Genomic DNA, 11,667 nt, shown 5'->3' on the forward strand with positions numbered 1-11,667 from the left:
GGATCAATTGATAAGACCTTGTTCAAATTGTCTAAGAATTATCATGTTTTATTAGTTCAAATTTATGTTGATGATATCATATTTGGGTCAACTAACCCCAAATTATGTGAGAAATTTGATAAGTTGATGTAGGAAAAGTTCGAAATGAGCATGATTGGTGAACTGACATTCTTTCTTGGACTACAAGTGAAGCAACTGGAGACTGGTACATTCATCAGTCAGACTAAATATACAAAGGATCTGCTAAAGAAATTTGGCATGGACTCATGTTCAGCTGCAAATACTCCCATGAGCTCATCAGTAAAATTGGACACTGATTAAGGGGGAATATCAGTTGAGGCGACATTATATCGAGGTTTAATAGGCTCATTGTTGTACCTTACTGCCAGTCGCCCTGATATTGTATTTGCTGTCTGTATGTGTGCTAGATTTCAAGAAAATCTAAGCAATCACATTTATCAGCTGCTAAAAGAATTTTGAGATATCTTAAAGGAACACAAAATGTTGGGGTATGGTATTCTAAAGACTCTACTTTCAATTTAGTTGGATATTCAGATGCAGATTATGCAGGATGTAAGCTTGATCGTAAAAGTACAAGTGGATCTTTTCAGTTTCTAGGAGACAGGATGATCTCTTGGCTCAGCAAGAAGCAGACATCCATAGCTACCTCAACAACTGAAGCAGAATATCTTGCTGCTGGTAGTTGTTCTGCACAACTGATCTGGATCCAGCAACAACTGAGAGATTATGGAGTAATTACAAATGAATCGCCCATATTTTGTGACAATACAAGCACAATTGCCATCACCTATAATCCAGTTCTTCACTCAAGGACAAAGCATATAGATGTCAAACACCACTTTATTAGAGATCATGCTTTGAAGAAGGACATTAGACTGGAGTAAATATCAACTGAGCAACAAGCAGCTGACATCTTCACCAAACCATTACCCGAGACTAATTTTTCTCACTTTCGCAATATTCTTGGTTTAATTGATCTGTCTTAAAATTATTACTAATGTTGCTTTATTAATAGAATTATCTGCAGAAAATAAGAACACAACAAATTGAAAATAATACTTTATTAAGAATACCATCGATCCCAGTTTACAGAAGATATCATAGAACCAACTAAATCATGTCATTCTCTAATCCAATTATTCAACTCATAAATTTGGATTCTAGAAAATTACCTAGTCGTAGAAATCTTCTCAACCACATGCCATTCCTTCCATAACATTGCTTCTAACAGACATTTGTCATCAATCAGATCTGTAACATGCCTAAATTCAAGACGATCAATGTATTTTCTTGCTGTTGCTGCTTGAGCACGAGTAGGAACATCACCACTACTACTTACCCTCTGCAAATCATGAATCTTGAACCGTGTTGACATCACTTTCATCAAGACATATTCTTCCATTGTCTTCTTCAATTCTTCTAAATAAGGACTTAATTGCTCATTAACTTGAATATGCGAACTATTGAATGCATCAGAGTTAATTGAATCCGACATATTGAACTGTTATTGTCTCACATTTTATCTCTCTCGTCTTACTCATAGACAGGTGACATTAAATGTTGAAGAAACCAAAGAGTCTCAAGTCAACCGAAGCGTTTTTCCTATTTTACCCAGACTTTTTTATCAGTTGTTAATTATCAACTGATATCAGTTTGTCATCTATTACTTAATGCTTAACTAACTTCAGTTCATAGTCAACTTATATCAGTTCGTCTTTCATCAGTTTAAATTCGTAATTCATATATAACAACTGATGGAATTTATCATTTGCAGAAAGAGAAGAACAAAGATAACAACATATAAATACTTCATTCAACGATAAATATTTGCTTGGATTCCATCATTATATTTTTATTCTACAACAATTATCCACATCTTCAACCAAGCGGATAAAGGGCCGGGAAATGTCTTGACAAAGATCTGACAATCAGCTATGCGCTTCAGGATTTTCAGTTCCTTTCGAAGCATTAACTGATAGATATGACCATCCTTAAAGACATCTACCCACACAGCTATGTTCAAGTGCTCCCGCACTTTTCTCAACTCTGCCACCAGTTTCGGAGTAGTAGCCTCTCCAGTATTATACAGGAGCTCATGCCTCTGTAATTTTTCCCAGTAATGAAGACTCTTATAGAAGACTTTATCTTCTATAGCAGCCTTCCTATTCTCCAGAGAAAACGGCAAAGCACTCGAGCTACTCGCATCTGCCATTCATTTGTCTTGAATATTTTCACTAATATTACTGAAACTAACCATGTTACTCCTATTTATAGGCGAAAAATCATGGAAGCTGAAGGGCCATCAATGTTTCAGCAAATGACTTTCTCTAATCTTTAAATTTATATCGTCACTTTAATTATTCTATGCACCGATTAAGGGGGAATATCAGTTTTTAAGAAGTTAACTGAGAAGATAATTGTTTGTGAACTCTCAACTGAAATGAATCAGTTTCCCAACTGATCGTTCAGCTTGATAATTTACAAATCTTCTCACATAAGTTAACTAATTTAAAACTTATTATATTCCAAATCAACTGACGTGACTGCAGTTTCATAACGTGGCCTATTTTAAACCGTTCATTTCTTTTTCACAAACGCCCACAACACACGTACACATAGTTTTACTCAAAATTTTTAATGGACTGACACATGTCCCGAATTTGAACAATCACGAACAACTGTACTAAGCCCGCTTCAATTCAGTTTTCTTCTTACGCATACAATCAGTTTCTAATAACATACTAATTCAAGAGCTTATCGTTTACGAATTTCAGATCATTTTATCTGTCGAAATGGCGAATCAAATCCCAGCTTACATGTTGAACGCTATGGCCATTGATTTTGACTCAGTTTTATCAGTTCAAGAAGCTGATGTTAAGAACGTTTTTCTGAAGATTGAATCTGCTGGTCTCAGGATGTTTTTTGGACAATCTTCGCAGGAAATATAGCCCAAGGAAGTAAATGAATTCTATATGAAGGGGTTTGTCACTGCTGATGGAAGTATCTCTGTAACTGTCAATAATCAGCTGTTGATCCTATCTGAAGAAACCTTCGGAGAAATTTTCTCTTTGCCAACTGATGGGTACGTATACGTCTCTGAAATCAAAACATCTGACATTGAGCAAATGCAATCTTTGCTGTCTGCTGATGGGAGGAAAATCAAAGTTTTCGATCCAAAGAAAGAACTGAAATCAGAAATTCAATTACTAGTCGACATTGTGGCAAAAGGCATATTGGCTAAGGCTGGATCTTATGCTGCCCTTACACTTGAGAAATTCCAAGTGATGACCATCATCATGGGAGAAAAGAAAGCCAACTGGAGGCATATTATTTTCAATATTCTGAAGAATATGCTTCAATCAAACAAACAGTCAAGAGGCTTTGCCATCCCAATCAGTTATCTTTTGAGACTAAAGGGATTGGTAGCTGACAATGCTTGAACATCATCAAAGTTCAAAGTTTTCACTACTAGAAACATCTTGCCATCAAAAACCAAACAGGAGATTGGATCGCAATCACCTGCTCCAAAATCAGCTAAGAAGGCCAAAACTTTGGCCCAACTGAAAACTGCAAAACGGAAACTGATTCTCAGTGAATTAGATTCCGAGAAAACTCCTTCTCCTAAGCTTGTTAAGAGACCGAGGACGCAAAGAACTAAACCAATAACAGCGGTGGAAGTCATTCCAACTGAGAAAATTGCTCAATCAGCTGCCCAACAGCCTAATCATGCTATCCTTTTGCAGGTAGTCCCACCTGATGATTCAGTTACTAAAGAAAAGGCACCCGCTAAGGTAAGAGCTCCTTTGACTCATATAAATCGACCTACCATTTTGCCTCGGGCCAGATCTAAAGGTGTTATATTGAGGGAACCAGTGGAAACCACTCACTCTGGTTTGGATATTCCTCACACTCTCACAACTGAAAAAGGAAAGGGCAAGCTAGTTGAAGAACCAAGACCATCTAATGCCATCCAAACTCACATTGACCTAGTTTGGGAACAAGTAAATGCTTTTGCCACATCAAAACTAAAATCTTTTGATAGTTGGAAGAGTTTTAGGACTGAAATTTTTGCCAAAGAGCTGAAGCACAAATCCCAACTGAAAAAGTTTATTAAACTTGAAGATAATGTGCTGAAAATAGTCAAAGCTGCTACTATTGGCCAGGCATTGGAAAGACAAAAATATTTCTTTGATCAAATTCGAGCCAAAAAGCTGACTAGAATGATTGCAAAGCTGAAATCCAACTACAATCCCAAAGGTACAACTGCATATAATGATAGAGCTGTGTTCACCCAACTGGAAACAGATCTCAGTGGTCTACAAGGTGAAATCAGATTTTGGGAAAAGGATCAGGAATTTGTCCTTCCTGACAAATCCTCCAATTCAAATGCAGAAAAAGATTCATCCTCCTCCCAACAGAACAAGCCATCTCCACAACCGGCTGCTGAAGAGCCAGTTCAGGATAGGCCTCAATCTTCTCAGGTTGAAGATCAGTTGTATTCTAAAACTGAACTATCTATTGCAAACATTGATGAAATCATTCAGGCTGTAGCTCTGGAAGCTCAGCTAGAAGAAATACATTCTGAATCAGTTGTTCCTTCAACTGAACAACCAGAACAAGAAGTTCAGATATCAACTAAAGAACCAGTTGAGTCTCTTGTTGCTGAAAATAAAGAACAATCTGAAGAACCCATCCAAACTTAAGAAAAAGAACTAACTGAATCGGAGAGAACTCAATTAATCATTGAGAATTTTCCACCTAAAGAGCAAGCCCCAGATTTGGAGCAAGAACAACAAGAGGTACAAACTCTTGTAGTTACAACTCAAACTGCAGAAGAAGTCATTGAATCAGAAGTCCCTGATCTTACAACTGCTGAAATGGGAGTCCAGAACAGAACTCTAGTAATTTCCGGTCAAGCATCTAAAGATCAAACACAGGGAACATCTGATCAGTCACCTCCTCTTCAATCCACAGATATGGATCTTGTTCTTGAGGAAATACAGAATATGCAGCACAATATGCAGCAAATGCTCACCGAAATAAAGAAAATTCAATCCACACAATTTTCTCATACTGTCAAATTGGATTCCTCGATTGAATTTAATACAGCAAAACTGAAAGCCATCCAAGCCAACATGGAGTCTCTTACCCAAGTTGTGGATAAGATGAAAAACAACAGAGGTCTAGCTCAAAGTATATTTAAAACTCAAGATATAATCAGCAAACGAATTGAGCGATTGGAAACTTCTGTTTCTAATAAAATGGAACTGCTGCAGACTTCTTTACAAATTGTTGTCTCCAGTATCTCCTCAGATGTCAAAATTATGTCCACTGACGTTCGAAGATTATCTATGAAGATGGATGAGTTTGACAAAAAGGGGGAAGAAATCAAAGAGCATCTTGAGAAACAGCAGAAGAAACCATCTTGTTAAAAAGCAGTTAATCAAATTATTATATTCAGCTGTTATTAATTCAAGTCTTCTATCAGTTCAATAAATTCAATTTCTTATCTTATCTACAATGAATTCAGACGTTCAGTTATTATTTACCAAGTTTTGTCAAACACCATAAAGGGAGAAATTGTTGGAAACTAAATTCTGGAGTTTGACAAAATATGAACCACCTGAAAATTCGAATAAACTGATCAACCAACTGATACGCGCAAATACATTCAACAACTGGACTTAATAATTAAAATCAACTGACTGATCAGTTGGAAACTGATCAGTTGATATATTCAGCCGTATGCTAAGCACTCTTCAACTGAACATGTCCCGGGAAAGAACATTCAACCGACAAAGAGATATTAAAGCCGCACATTAATCAAGACAACTTAGAAAAATGCATTTCGGCAAAAGCATTTAAGACGCCGCATCACAATAAATGAAGTAAACAATGTCCAAGGAATAATCAAGTAGAAATCAACGGATACAAAGATTCAAATTCATCTCAAGTTACCGTTGGAGAAAAGAAGATTATAAATATGACAGAAGAACAGCTGAAGGTGGCAACTCGATTAACAAGCTTACTGTCACTCTGTCAAAATCTTAGCTCACTTTTACTTGGTATATTCGTAGCAGTTAAGGCTACAATTTGAGCTCACTAGCAAGCTGTAATAATCGTTGAAATTCGATAGTGCTAAGATCAGTTACGCACTGAGAACATTCTGTTAAACTAAGAGTTTCATTTTTTGGCAGTGTTAAGTCCAAACTGAAGTGGGTCAGTACAATTCTTGTATTTGATCAAAGTCTTTTAGTGGATATCATATCCTTGAGATAGAAGGGGTGACGTAGGAGTAATTAAATTCTCCGAACATCCAGAAACAACTCTTGCCTACTTTATTTCAGTTTCGTATTCTATCTTTCAGTCAGTTATTTTCTGCAACTACTTTAGTTTAACTGATTGTCATTGACCAACAAGATTCCGAGAATCAGTTTGTCACCAAACTGAACTCAAAATTAGAAAAGACCAGTTTTAACTGTGAGTGTTTATTCAACCCCCCTTTCTAAACATTCTTGATACGTTAATCGATCCTATCAAACATTTTTCCCCTATCGGAATTGAGTAGTTGAGTAGCATTTTAGTCTTTTGATTTTAAGAAGATAACCCAAGTGAATCTTGAGAAATCATCATTAATAACTAGAGTGTATTTCATTTATCCTAAGCTCATGACTAGAATGGGAACAAACAAGTCCATGTGCAACAGTTCTAAGTTTCGAGTTGATGAGTTACATAATTTGTTTTTAAAAGATGACATAACTTGATTTCTAGACCGAGACGCTGAACAAATTTTGTGTTTAGATAATTCAATTTTTGGAAGACCAATAACCAAGTAATTTTTGATCAAATTTGCAATGGCTTTGAAATTTAAATGATTCAATCTTTTGTTCCACAACCAGTTCCCTGAAAGGTTAGAAGCCATGGAGAACACTGGTTTATTCAGTTGTGTGGTCCAACTAATTTTATATGTGTTGCCACACATGTAAAATGTCATTATAATGCATCCAAAAATACCTCTAAGAATACACCTATGCTTACTAAACTCAAAAGAATAATCATGATCACACAACTGACTTATGCTAATTAAATTATACACAAGATTTTCAACAAGTAATACATCATTAATGATAATGTTAGCATGGATAAGCTTACCCTCATCCACAGTTTTACCTTAAGAAGTATCTCCAAATGGGATATTGGGTCCAGTAAATTGAAGCAGTTTTAATAACAATTTATCTTCACCATTCATGTGTCTTGAACATCCAATGTCCCAAGTACCAAACATATTTTTTTATCAATTCAGTCATTGTGCCCTGCAATCAAAAGTTACGAATAACTTTTGGTACTCATACATACTTGGGTCCATACGGGATTAGTCCTTTTGGAACCCAAATATGGATCAGTTTAACTAATCAACCATATGTTGTATTGTATGTAGGTTGTGAGTATGAATGTGTGTGATGTGTTACGTGTGCAGTAGAAACCACATGTTATTTACCCTTTCCAGCTTCATTGATCCACCTATATCTTTTCTGAGCAGACTTGCTGATAAAGTCTTCTTGTTTAACAAGTCAATTTGTTTTGTTTTAATTTCCTCAAATGATTAAGTTAGAATTTGGTACTCATTGACCATGTCATAAAGTACATTGACAAGATCTTCTCGTGAGAAATCAGATGAGCTAAAGTCAAATACATGTTCACTGGCAGATTCTATCTTAGCATCATTGGCCATTAAGCACTTTACTTCATCATCATCACTGGAGCTACTTGAGTCTTCTGATGCAAATGACTTAGTCTGAGTCAGCCCATTTTGACTTGCCTTCTTCGGCCACCAGCACTTTTTGGTCATTATTCTGCTCAGAGAAGTTGTTTTCATCCTTGGATCTCCTTCTGTCAAATGATTTCTTACCTTTTCAGATGACCTCCTGTAGAGGTCCGAAATTCGTATTTGAAAATTTGCGGAAAAATTAAAAATTTTCTTTCAAAATAAATAAAATGCCTCATTGATAAATAAACTGATAAAAAAATATTCAACGTTTAAAGTAGCAGCGGAAGTAAATGTTTGTTTCAAAGTAACAACTTAAAATATTTCAACAAAATAAAATATGAGTTTGAAATAAAGATGTAAGTGCTGAAAATGAGGTCCTCGGGTTCCTACTACTACTGACCCAATATGGCTCACTAGTCCCGCCCTCGGTCCCGACCTCATCAGTACCTACAACAATCAAATCTAGTGAGTCTAAAGACTCAACATGCATATATCGTAGATAACAAGTAAATATATCCCAAAATTTCATGCCGTGTAAAGATGTCAAGTCGTAAGGCGTAATGTGAAAATATCTTGTCATGAGTAATTATAAATACGTGCATAACTGAACTGAAAATCATAGTGAAATGTGGCTAGATAGAGCCCTGTCATGAAATAGCATATAATAATTTTCTGTTGAGAATATGTTCTACGCAAGTGACCCATAACGTGAAATGAATCGTCTGATCAGACTAAACCACAGTATACTGGGCTGTAGAGATCTACCAATACATAAACATCAACCGCTCAGTGACCACCGGATGAAGTGATAATCCCATGATAAGCTGCAATCCCATGAACGTGAAGTGGCCACAAGCAATATCGCATATATATCAAAAATGAACATTTTATATTTTTATGCACGTAATATAATTAAAAATCTTGTATTATTTTACCGAATGGGTTGGATCGTTCCCAGGCTTGATGCGACCTAATTCTAACATGAAAAATATGCAACTGAACTTAACTTGACTAACACTTCAAAATCAACCCAAAAACTAGATAATTACACCTAACTAACTTAGTATTCAACCATGGCTTCGTACCAACCTGAACCAACATCGAACCATCATTTAGACATGGTTAAAATACTCTTAAAATCCTGGAAAACATAACCATAGGGCTGTAATATACGAAAATTGCGCAATGGATGCCAAAATCATGAAACGCTCTTTCGAGAGTCACTTTGGCACATTGCACCGTAAATCCTCGTACGACCTCTAAACTTAACCGAATCACGAACGGCCAAAAACATGACCTTCCTAACTCGATGAGGTACTGTCCAGTCCAAGACCATAGGTTAAAAGCCAACCAAGAACTCGAAACACACCTCTGAACCGTGGGTACAGTTGCTGTAAAAAATACAGCAGTTGTTGGTGCGTTTCCTTGCGTCGTTTGCATGGATAATGGCCATTGGAACTTGAACCACCAACCAGAGCCTCTTCCCAACATCCTAAGGGTTGGCTTGAACCATGGCTAAGGGCCCTAGGCCAGCCACAATCTAAGCAACACCAGAAACAAATCACACATTCCACTCGAGAGCAAAGCTACACGCGTGGGACACCTTGCTTGTTCTTGCAGTCATGTGCCATTCCAGTGGCCATGTGATCGAGTGTGGCATGACCTAGACACCATGGGCTATTTAGTGAACCATGCCTAAGGGCTAGAAGCCAACCAAGATCCAACCAACACCACAAAACCGAACACCAACTCACACACCCGAAAATCTGAAGACAGAAATCGAAGGGGCTGTTCTTGTTTTATTTAAAAAAAACTGATGCGGCAATGAACTAAGCAATGAAAGGCGGACTTGGTCAAGTCCTAGACATGTCAAGGAGGGATTCTAACCATGGCTACAGCCCCTAGGGCAACCAAGATCAGATCTCTCCCTTAAACAACCCAAAAAAGCAAAAATCGAGACATAAAAAAAATTACAGCATCGTGTGTTGCTGTCAAAGTGGTTTGGTTGGGTGCATGGACCGCAACCAATGGACCAACATGATCCTAATACACCCTAGTACGCGTCTAGAAGAAGCCTTGAGCCCCTGGAATTCGATCCATACCCTGAACCATCAAAACAGCAGAAAACGTGAAGTGCACAAGGAAAGCCGAAAGAAATCTGTACATGTTTCAAAAATGTTATTGTCATGAAATTTCGGTTTTCTTGCATTTAAATCAAGTACATGTGATGTTTAAAAATACCTATATGGCTTGATCGAAGAGTGAAAGAAAATATAAACATGCATTGGTTTGTTTTGAAAGAAAAAAACGAAACAACGACGCGGCGCGGAGGAGATGGAGCGCTTTACTTTCGACTAGTTTTTTCTCTTGTTTCCTCACTATTTTCTCATGGTTTTCACTTGAAGTTTAAGCTCTGAAGTTTCGAAAATGGAGAGAAGAAAGTGTCTAGGAAGTGAAGGAAATGTTGCAAGATAAAAGTGAGGAATGAATCTTTCTATCTTTCTAGTTTGTGAGATAAAGAATGATTTGATATCAAAAGATTTTGAAGGATAAATGAGGGTGCACTTGATCGATTATTTGGTCTAGGAACGAGGGAGAAAATTTATTAATTATTTAATTGATGAGGATGTAAAATGAAGGGGATTAATTACCATGAGAGGGATAGGGAAAAGAATCAAATAATAGTGACTTGTAAATTAATCCAATCTTCTATGGTGAGGGTCGAAATCTAGATAAAATGGGAGGGAAAATATTGTTAAATATTGATTTTTAATTCTTTAGAGTTTTATCCACCCACTAAATATTTTATTGAATTAATAAATTAATTAAGGAATTATCTTGCATGCATGGCTAAATCTTTAAATTAAATTAATAACAGGTTAAGTTGAAATTTTTTAATTAAAATAAATCTAGATTAACTTATCTCAATTGGTCACATATTTTAATATAGGCTTTTTTATTAATTATTGAACCTAAAGGAATTTATTTACTACTTATCTTCTAATTAATTAATTAAATTCTTAAACTTTATTTAAGCCTTCTTTCGAATTAAATTAACTATTATTTATCTTAAATAAATTCTAGGAATGTTTTCTAAATATTAAATTTTATCTCAAAACTTCAACTCCAGTCCGGCCTCACTTAATTAGCTGAAAAGATAATAACCAAACTACTGCATAAAATAATTAAATTTAAAGAAAAGAATTTAAATCTTCATGCAATAAAATCATTTTAAATTTAAATACTAGAAATTATGCATGGCTTATACGTAGTCTGATTAAACGGGTTCTACAACTCTCCCCCCTTAAAATAAATTTCGTCCTCGAAATTAAAACATACCGAATAACTCGGGATACCGACTCCTCATCTCTGGCTCAGACTCCCACGTAGCTTCCTCCTCTGAATCATTAAGCCATTTGACTTTCACTCGCTTAACCAGCTTGTTCCGAAGCTTAGTCTCCTGTCTGTCTAAGATCTGCACTGGTCTCTCTTCATAAGACAGGTTCGGAGTAAGCTGCAACGGCTCAAAGTTCAAGACATGCGAAGGATTTGCCATATACTTCCTCAGCATAGAGACATGGAACACATTGTGTACTCCGGCCAAATTCGGCGGAAGAGCAACACGATAAGCTACCGTCCCAACCCTGTCGAGGATCTCAAATGGTCCAATGAATCTCGGACTGAGCTTTCCTTTCTTCCCGAATCGCATGACACCTTTCATAGGTGCTACCTTCACAAAAACATGGTCGCCAACGGCAAACTCTAGATTTCTCCTCCTCTGATCCACATAGCTCTTCTGTCGACTCTGAGCAGTCCTCATCCTGTCACGGATCTTGACTTCTACATCGGCAGCCTGCTGAATAATCTCCGGACCCAAT

The 11,667-nt window shown here is 36.6% G+C and overlaps 1 pseudogene; it reads right to left on the bottom strand.

Annotated features, from left to right (window-relative positions):
* The window catches only part of LOC140817927 (uncharacterized), a 53,803-nt pseudogene extending 52,287 nt beyond the window's left edge, over positions 1–1,516 (bottom strand).
* Between the last annotated feature and the right edge of the window lie 10,151 nt (positions 1,517–11,667).

This window comes from Primulina eburnea, chromosome 17, assembly GCF_022965805.1.
Source record: "Primulina eburnea isolate SZY01 chromosome 17, ASM2296580v1, whole genome shotgun sequence".
NCBI lineage: Eukaryota > Viridiplantae > Streptophyta > Magnoliopsida > Lamiales > Gesneriaceae > Primulina > Primulina eburnea.